Below are 9,193 nucleotides of genomic sequence, written 5' to 3' on the forward strand. Positions count from 1 at the left end.
CAGCATGAAGACTCTTAACTTATTAATGTTGCTTAATAAGGTGCTCAAATACACTACTGACAAGCCAAAACAATATTTTTTTAAACTTGTGTTGATTCTTTGTGAGTTTCCCATCATGTACCTCAGCCTCGCTTATCTCCCTGTCCCCTCATATCCACTCTTCTACCCTGGTAACCTCCCCCAAAAATAACACACACACACACACAAATAAAGCACACTAAACATTATTTCATCACAGAAGCTACGGTATGTCATAGCGTATCCCACAGTATATACCACATCTTCACTCGCAAATGTTCATTGCATTGAGTCACTGGTTCGAGATCTTTGGCTTCCGTGAAACCATCAATATTATTGGATCCTAATCGGTACTCCTGCTCTCATTCCTTCAGGCCAGCTCACCTGCACCCACGCATCCAGAGCCAGCTCCACTGTGCTGCTCAGTCAAAGTGCAGGGCCCACTCTCCACAGTGCTATAGTCTCATGAACACGTGGCCAACTCTCATGACTACCACAGTTGGTGGGGGAGAGTGGATATCACTCCCTGACCTAAGCCCCCTCACAGAAGACCAGTGGAAGGGCGAGTTCTCCCTCACTTTTGTCTTCAGGGCTGGCTCACCCTCATCCCCTCAGCCACGGTCAACACGACTGGTGCTGCCCAGGCAATGTACAAGGGCAGCTATTTGAGTGCTGCGCTTGGTGAAGGGAAGAGACAGCTCATCCTCTCCCGTGGAGTCGGCTCTCCCAGCTGCCGCAGGTGGTGAGGGGTGAGAGGGCAGAGCTCTCCAGGCCATGTCCTGGCAGAGGAGCGATGGGGCCAGCTTTCCAGTGATCTCACCTACAGGCTGGCTCACCTATGCCCCTGTCATCAGGGTCAGCTCCACTGTGCAGGGCTCGCTCTCCCAAGTGCTGCTTTGGTGAGAGATGAGATCAGCTCTCCAAAGCACCGCAACCAGTGAGGAGCAGGGCCACCTCTGCCCAGGCCCTGGACTTCCATGTGATTCCCCAACAGCTGCCCAGACCAGGAGATATCCCCATCAAAACAATATTTTGTGGTACCAAAAAACCATAATACTCCATTCTTTCGTTTGATGCTATGGTATATTTTGCACCTCAGGTTTTACATTAAATCATTTATATACCAATTTCAATTTTCAAATTTGTCAGCCTACCATACACTTAGAATTATTTTTAATCTATTTATTAGTTTTACGGTATTTTTAATCTGTTTATTTATTAGTTTTACGTGTGCGTGCATTCCTGCATGAGTTTATGTGCACCCCGTGCATGTGAGACACCACAGAGCCCAGACGAAAGTGTCAGATCCCCTGGAACTATACATACAAGCAATGTGAGCCAGCACGTGGATGCCGAGAACTGAACCCAAATCCTCTACAACAGGGAGCAAGTGCTCTTAACCACTGAGCCATCTCCCCAGCCCTCTCCATATCTTTATTCTTTTGTATTATTGAACCTTTCCATTTCAGCGGGAATTCTTTACTCTTTTGACAGTCCAAAAAAAAAAAAAATCACACGCTAGAAGTAGAAATTTTCTTTTTAGATATATAGTCAACATTGACATGTTTTAAATAAAACTAATTATGTAAAAATGTTTCAAGCAATCTTCATTTTTTCAAAACGTATGTATAGAAGTTAAGCTTCTCCAGAAAAAGAGCGGGCATGTGTCAGATTCGTCAGTGAGAGAAGACTCCTTGTCTCTGCGCTATGTGACATCAGGCAACACTGATGGTTAAGGACGTGGTTTGACTGGTAAGTGCATGTCTAGCATTGGAGAAGGTCTTGGGTTCAATCCCCAGGACCACATAAACTGGATATGATGATGCACCTCTGTAAGTTATGCACTTGGGAGGAAAAGGCAGGATGAACAGGAGTTCAAGGTCATTCTCAACTGTATGAGTTCAAAGCCAGCCTGGGCTACAAGAGACCATAGCAAAAAATAAAACCACTACAATAAAACCACAACAAAACAACTAAAAAACACCAGGAGATAAAGCTGAGGTCCAAAACAACACAGTGCAGTTCTTTTTTGTGGTCCTGATGACAGCTAGCACTAAAAATCCCAGCTCATATGCATACATATGCATATGGAAACTATTTTATTTTCAGTGTTGGACATGAAGTACAGGGCTAAATACATGCTGGACAATTGCTCTGCTTCTGAGTTATGCCCAGTCGCTGAATATGGGAAGGAAAGCTTGCAATGTAGACCCACTGGTAGACTGAGCATTCTAGTCCTTATCTGAAGTGTTCACTTGGCACACCTATACAAATTTTCACTTCAAGAAACGATTTGAAGGGCCAGAGAGAAGACTCAATGGTTAGGAATTCTGGTTACTTTTCCAAAGGACCGGGGTTCAATTCCCAGCACCCACATGGCACCTCACAACTGTCTCTAACTCCAATTCTGGGGAGAAATCCAACACCCTCATACAGAAAAAAAAATACCAATGCGCATGAAATAAAACATTATTTAAAAAAAAAAAAACTATTTGAAGAAATCTCCAGAATGTATTTCTTTAATGGTATTATAAAATATGTCAATGTCATCAAAGTGGTGGCAAATGGGTCCATGAAATAGGTACCCAGGCTTGGCATGCTGTTCTGACCCTAGGACCCATTATCTCAGAGTCTGAGCTCTGGGAAAGGCAGAGCCTGAAGGGTTTAAGCCTCAGGGAACCCAGAGACCCAGCTGCCTTTTCTTCTCTTTCCGGCCAGTGCTCTTCCTTTCCTTGGCCGTAGGCGGGGCTCCTGAAGGTCCATTTGACCTCACACATACCCTGTAGCACCCACTCACACACCACCTTTGTTACGAGTGGCACAACGCTGTATTGTAACAGCTCCTTTTATTGGAGAAAGGCTGCCTTCGGTCATCCCTTTGGAAGGTTACAGTCTTCTAAGTCCCTTCATTCAGCTCGGTATTTGTTAGGACCTATTACGTCGTAGGCACGGATCCAGGAACTGGATGTACCAGACAGAATAAGACGTAGATGATGCCACCCTGCCCTTTTCTCTTCCTGAGTGCGTAGCTGTAGAGCTGATGGGAATCAGGAAGTAGCCCGGCTCTACACAGAGCAGAAGCCTAACCTAACCCTGAGGGTGTGGACCGGGTTAGAGGAACGACCTCTGGGTGACATCTGAGCAGCCAGTAGAAATCTGCCTAGTCAGAGGGAAAATAGGTCCTTGGAGGAAAGGAGGGGAAAAGTGACCTGGTTCTTGAGAGCTCACTGAAGACTGGAATCTGGTCATGCAAGTGATGTGACAAGAGAACTCAGTGTCATCCCGTGACCTACATCTACTTGAGTTCTTGACCAGAAAACTGATGACCATGAAGTAAATGTTTTGTAGGACATGCATATGCATGTGTACACATATGTGGATATAGGATATGAGTGTGTGTGTGTGTGAGAGAGAGAGGGGGGAGGAGGGGGGAGACAAGATGGAGACAGAGACAGAGAGAGTCGATGCCAGAGTACATACAACATACATGGAGGTCTGAGGGTAACCCATCACCTAGTCTGAGACAGCATTTCTTTGCTGTTGCAAAAGCCACACTAACTGTCCCGTGTGTTTCTAGAGGTCCTCCTGTCTCATCCTTTCATCTTGCCATGTGAGCCCTGGGTTTACCGACACACCCGACTTCACCTGGATTTATATGGGACACGGGGGTCCAAATTCAGGTCCTCTTGCTTCTTGCAGAGCTTTAAGTGAAAGGGAAAGCCATTGGATGGAGAGAGGTAAGACGTAAGTATCATGTCATAATATTTTAATTCTGTGCCTAAAGTATCATCACATGGTAATATTTTGGTCCTAGACTCATAAATAGCTTAAGCGCAAGTACTTTGTTAAAATTCTAGGAACTTCCTGCTAAGTATGGTAAGTGTTGCTAGTTTCACAGAGAACTGCTAGACCTCAGGACAAGACACCTTCTGACTCTCCGAGGAGGAAAGACCTTCTCGTGAGGTGAAAGCACTCAGAGTTGACAGTGGAAACGGAAGGGCAATTTGTTCTTGAAATCTATCAGAGCCACTCCAGACCATTGCAATGGGATGCTGGAAGTGCCCCCCCTCTCGGACGTCCCGCTTAGCACACAGAATGCGTTACAATCTTCAGACTCTTCATGTAACACTTGAATCCCCCAGAGCCTGCATCAGAGCAAAGAAAGATCATAACATTAGTGATGACTTTTTAATGTCAAATAGAACTTACTTCGAAGCCACCGTCCTACACCTGCCAATCTCCCCCTCGTCTCACGGCCTCCTGTCTGTCATGCCACCCCTTTAACAATAGTCTCACTGCACTTAAGGGGTGCAGGGGTACAAAGACAGGATTGTAACTGGTCCATATCGGAACGCTTTGGCTGGTTTAAGAGAGACTTGCGGTTCACAGAGGCCTCGCCGCATCCTCTCTGTTTCTTGTCTAAACACTGCTTACATCTAGGACTACACAAATCCTTAACTTGGTAGTCCAACACTTATCAACACTTCTGACTTCAGCACACTGAGTGTCCATAGCTACATCCTTTGTCCCCTACTGAGGATACCCAAAATGTCCTCAGATACTAACAAATGTCCAAGAAGACAATGTTGTGCCCTACTTCAGAATAATTACATGAAATGGCTGTATAAAAATTTCTGAAAATGTAACTATCTATAGTTGCAATTACATATGTCTATGTATACATACATGATTTTATTCTTTGGATATGAATTTATGTTTTTTGCCTATTTGCCTTCTCTCTTAGTAAAATTCAACTAATTAGAAAGTTAATATGTGCATTTGAAGAAATTTTGAGAAAATAAACCCATAAACATGTCTCTTAGAGACTGCCCAGTTAATACATTGGGAGGTTTCTCAGTTTTGTTAGCATATTGCCTTTTATATTTTGAAAGAGAAAGAACATGGGACAAACAACATTATTTGGAACATTGTCTAGACAGAACTGACAGCCCACATCTTTAATCCCAGCACAGCCAGGAGGAAGATCCAGGAGGATCTCTGTGAGTTCAAAGCCACCCTGTATACATAGCAAGTTCCAGGACAGCCAGGGCTGCATCATGAGACCTGTCTCAGATAAATAGCAGACAGACAGAAAAAAAGGGAGCATATTCTATGCCATTACTTTGAAATGGCCTAACATTCCAACACATAAATATATGTCACATATAAATATATCAATCCTTATTTTTTAATGTTTTGCAAGTTTTATTATATAGTTGTCTGTTGTACGTTTTCTATGTTGGGGGTACATGTATGAGATTGTGGATGTGGTCATGGGTGTGTGCATCTATGTGAATAGAAATATGTTGAAGCCAGAAATCAATGTTAGTTGTCTTTCCCAATCTCTCTAAACCATTTCTGTCGGTTTGTTTCTTTGTTTGTCTGAGTCAGTCTTGTATCACTGAACCCAGAACTCACAGATTCGATCTGGGTTGCCAGCAAAGCTCACGGATCCCCCTACCTGACTCTTTATGTGGGTTCTTGGGATCTGAACTTGGGTCTTCATACTCTCAAGGCAAGTACTTTACTGGTTGAGCCATCTCCCCAGCCCAGTGCCTCCCACTGTAAGTGCTACGTTATTGAATATTTCTGGATATCTCTGGTTATTTGCTAAACACAAATTCCCTACGTTGCGGGGGTAGGTGAAATGAGCTTAGTGTCACACTGTCACACTGAGCCACACTGCTGGCCTAGAAAAATGAAAGAATTTTTTATCTCTACCCGCTGCCACCTTGAAGGTGCTTGTTTGTCTTCACCTTTAACAACTTTGATATTTAAATCTCTTTAACTATGTCATCACTTGAGTTGCTATTTTAGATTGTAAGATGTTTATTTGTTTTTGTAATTTCCTTGTGTACACTGTTTTTTTTTTTTTTTTTTTTTTTTTTGGTAAGTGAACAAAAATCCCCAAGAATTTAAAATGTTTAATCAAATGCCATGTAATTTTTTTTCTTCCAAGTTTGTCCTTTCTTTTCAACTGATGGCAATATAATTTGTCTTTAAACTCAGGATAATGTCAAAGTCCAAAAGATAATTGCACTGTGATTTTTATATAGAATCCTATTGACCCAAAAAATTAGATGTGGGGCTCATCGCATCATGGATGTGATGCCAAGCTGCCTCATCTGTTAGATTAGTTCTTTTCTAACGTCTGTCAGGAGGGTCCTTTGACAGGAAGATGCCCGCCCATTTTCAAGCCAGTCCTATAGTGTTTCCTTACTCCAGCAGGACTCATACTTTTCCACTGTGTTTCCTAACTAGGTGTTTTGTCATGCTCTCTCTTGTTTAATAGTTTTTCTGTTTCTAAAATAGCATCTTGTTCCCTGTTCACAGCGAGAATTTCAAAGTCATGGCACATGACAGTTGTTTTTACTGTCTCTAGGTTTAAAAATTTTTTCATTTTAGGAATAGTTAATATGTGGGCAATTTCTCTCTCTCTCTCTCTCTCTCTCTCTCTCTCTCTCTCTCTCTCTCTTTCTCTCTCTCTCTCTCTCTCTGTGTGTGTGTGTGTGTGTGTTTGGAATTAAGGCCAGGGCTTTGTTTATACTATATGAATGACTTACTACTGAGCTATATCTCCATGGGAATAATTTTTAAAGAAATCTACCTACATCCATATTCTTCATTCCTTTTTTGCTTCATGTTGTAGGAAACTCATGTGTTGTAATCCATAGTATACTAAGAAAAGCACATTTAAACATAAGGTCTACTGATGCATTATGTTCTGCAAGCAGGTTAATAAAATAAACACTAAAATAAAATTAGAAATTGAAAATGAAGATGTATGTACTATTTTATAATATAAAACTGAATATATTGATATAAACACTGATGAGTAAAACTAACTACTTATAAAAAGATATAGGTTTTTAATTGTGTGAAATTCAGAAGGTGTCAGAATAATAGTGTGCACTGTACAGAGGGAATGGTTTCCGCGAGCCGGCTGATCTGGGCCTCCCTCAACCCGCGGGGAGAAACGGGGGTCCTAGTCAGGTCGACAAGGCGTAGGTGAAGAAATGACGGCTGAGACGACACATGAAGTATAAGATCTAAATGTATTTCTTAGAAATGGCATCAGACTTTTACAGTCATTGTAAAAGAGAGATGGTAAATCTGGCAGCTCAATAGTTGAGGTACATCTGAGGCTATCTAAAACATACTGGGTCTAAAGCAGCAGCTATCTCCTCTGAACTGGTGCTGTATCCCCCGGGCCCAAGCACTCTGGGCCCGGGGAAATGCGGATGCATGAATCTGAGTCCTAGCTCATCTAAGTTCTAGTGTTAGTCCTGTATGTGAGACTAAGTCCTTCTTCCCCCAATCCTAGTGCTAGACTGAAGTCACTTAGGCAAGCGACCCCCACACCCAGGTCAGCAGGGTCTTGTAGCTAGGTGTGAAACAGGAGGAAGAGGGATGGAGCCCTCCCTGTTGAGGTATTCTTATGCTAATTCTGTGGTTCTTGCTGGAGGCAGGCAGAGGGGAATCCCGACCTAACACTTTCAGCTAATGTCTTAGAGTGAGAGAAACACTTCAATTACTCTCTAGTATGTAAAACATTAAACAAGGATAGTTGGAAACAATGCCCAATCTTAACCATTTACAAATCCTTTCTTGGGGTACCTTTATGCCTAATTATGAGGCCGTGTTGATGATTGGAAAGACTGATCTGGAACACGTCTGAGTTAGGGGATACCAGCGACTGTCTGAAATCCAGGAGGCACAGAACCCCTTTTGGGGTCTTATTGCCTCTTATCCTTTATCAGGATTTTATCCCCGATATTTTGGATGTGACTGGAGTAGACAAGTGTGTGTAGCAAATGGTAAATAGGTAGAAACCAGAATTCGTTCAAGAAATCCATTTTATGAAGTTTCATTTATGTACAGTTCTGCCTCGTAGAGAGTTTTTGGTGGCTATACCTGACATTTTTTTATAATTAGCACAGCAGATACTTTATGTAAAAGGACCGTGACTAATAGGATTGTAGGAACCTGAAAGCACTTTAGCCAGGATAAGCATTCCTTTTGCAATCTTTACACTCATAAATTGCCTGGCATTTGAATCCCTTTACTCTTCATATGGAGAGCAAAGATACAGCAGCTTCAGGTCACCACCATGGTACAGGTTTATGGTATTTACTGCCTCTCAGTGAAGGTGTTTTAAATCACCAACAACCTATGTAACCTTGGGTACGTCACTTACTCTCTCCCTCCGGACTTGTTTCTTCATTCGGGACAGGAGGTTAGAATCAAGGGTTGTGCAGTAACACTCGTTTTACCTCAAAAATTCCAAAACTATGCTTTTCACTTCCCTACTATGTGTCAGCCCTGTACTTTGTACTTTGTACCTTCGAAATAGATGTATTCACATAGAATAAATGGACTGCTTAAAATATAAAACAGAGGGGTCAAAAATATTAATTCAAAGCTTTCACTTCCGGCTCTGATTGAGTAGAGTAGATGAGACCAGGCCATCCCTAAAACCTCTACCAAGCTGGATAATCATCCCAGAGATTAGAAGAGATGCAATACAGTACTATGGCCCTTGGCAGCTAGATAATTCATAAGAGGGGATCCATAATCCTCTCTGTTGAATGACAGCTTTTCATCTACCCATAGGACAAAGAGTCCCGTGGGTAACATAAAATGTTAAAAGTGTGATCAACTCAACACAGAGCAAAAGAATCAACAGAAGAACACACATAAAAGGAGAACTAAAAAAGTCAACAAGATGATCAGTTTAAATCCAAGTATATTTTCCTTTACCAGTTGAATGACATTTTCATTTTTCCTGCCCAGTTGCTCACGATAGAAGTGCTAGTACTCTGCAGAGGAAGTAAAATGGGGGAGAGTTAGTCCTGATCTTGTTCCCAGGCTTCAGGGGAAGACTTTCAGCCTTTCCCATTGGCCACGGTGACTGAGAGTTCGTTATGCACAGCCTTTGAAGTGCGGAGAAAGCTGCTTTCTATTCCTAGTTACTTCAGTTCACATACATGTATAAAACCCTATGGAGTCCACAAACACACCTGCTTGAGCTAAAAATCAAAGTTCTCAAATTTACAAGATGCAAGAATCAACATAGAAAAATCATCCATAAATTTCTACATCATCAATGAGTGCCACGCACACTTGCGTGATGGCGGTATTTGAGGCGAAAACTTCAAGGAAAGTCAGCCTCCTG

This window comes from Mastomys coucha, unplaced genomic scaffold (genome assembly GCF_008632895.1).
Source record: "Mastomys coucha isolate ucsf_1 unplaced genomic scaffold, UCSF_Mcou_1 pScaffold13, whole genome shotgun sequence".
In the NCBI taxonomy this organism is placed as follows: Eukaryota; Metazoa; Chordata; class Mammalia; order Rodentia; family Muridae; genus Mastomys; species Mastomys coucha.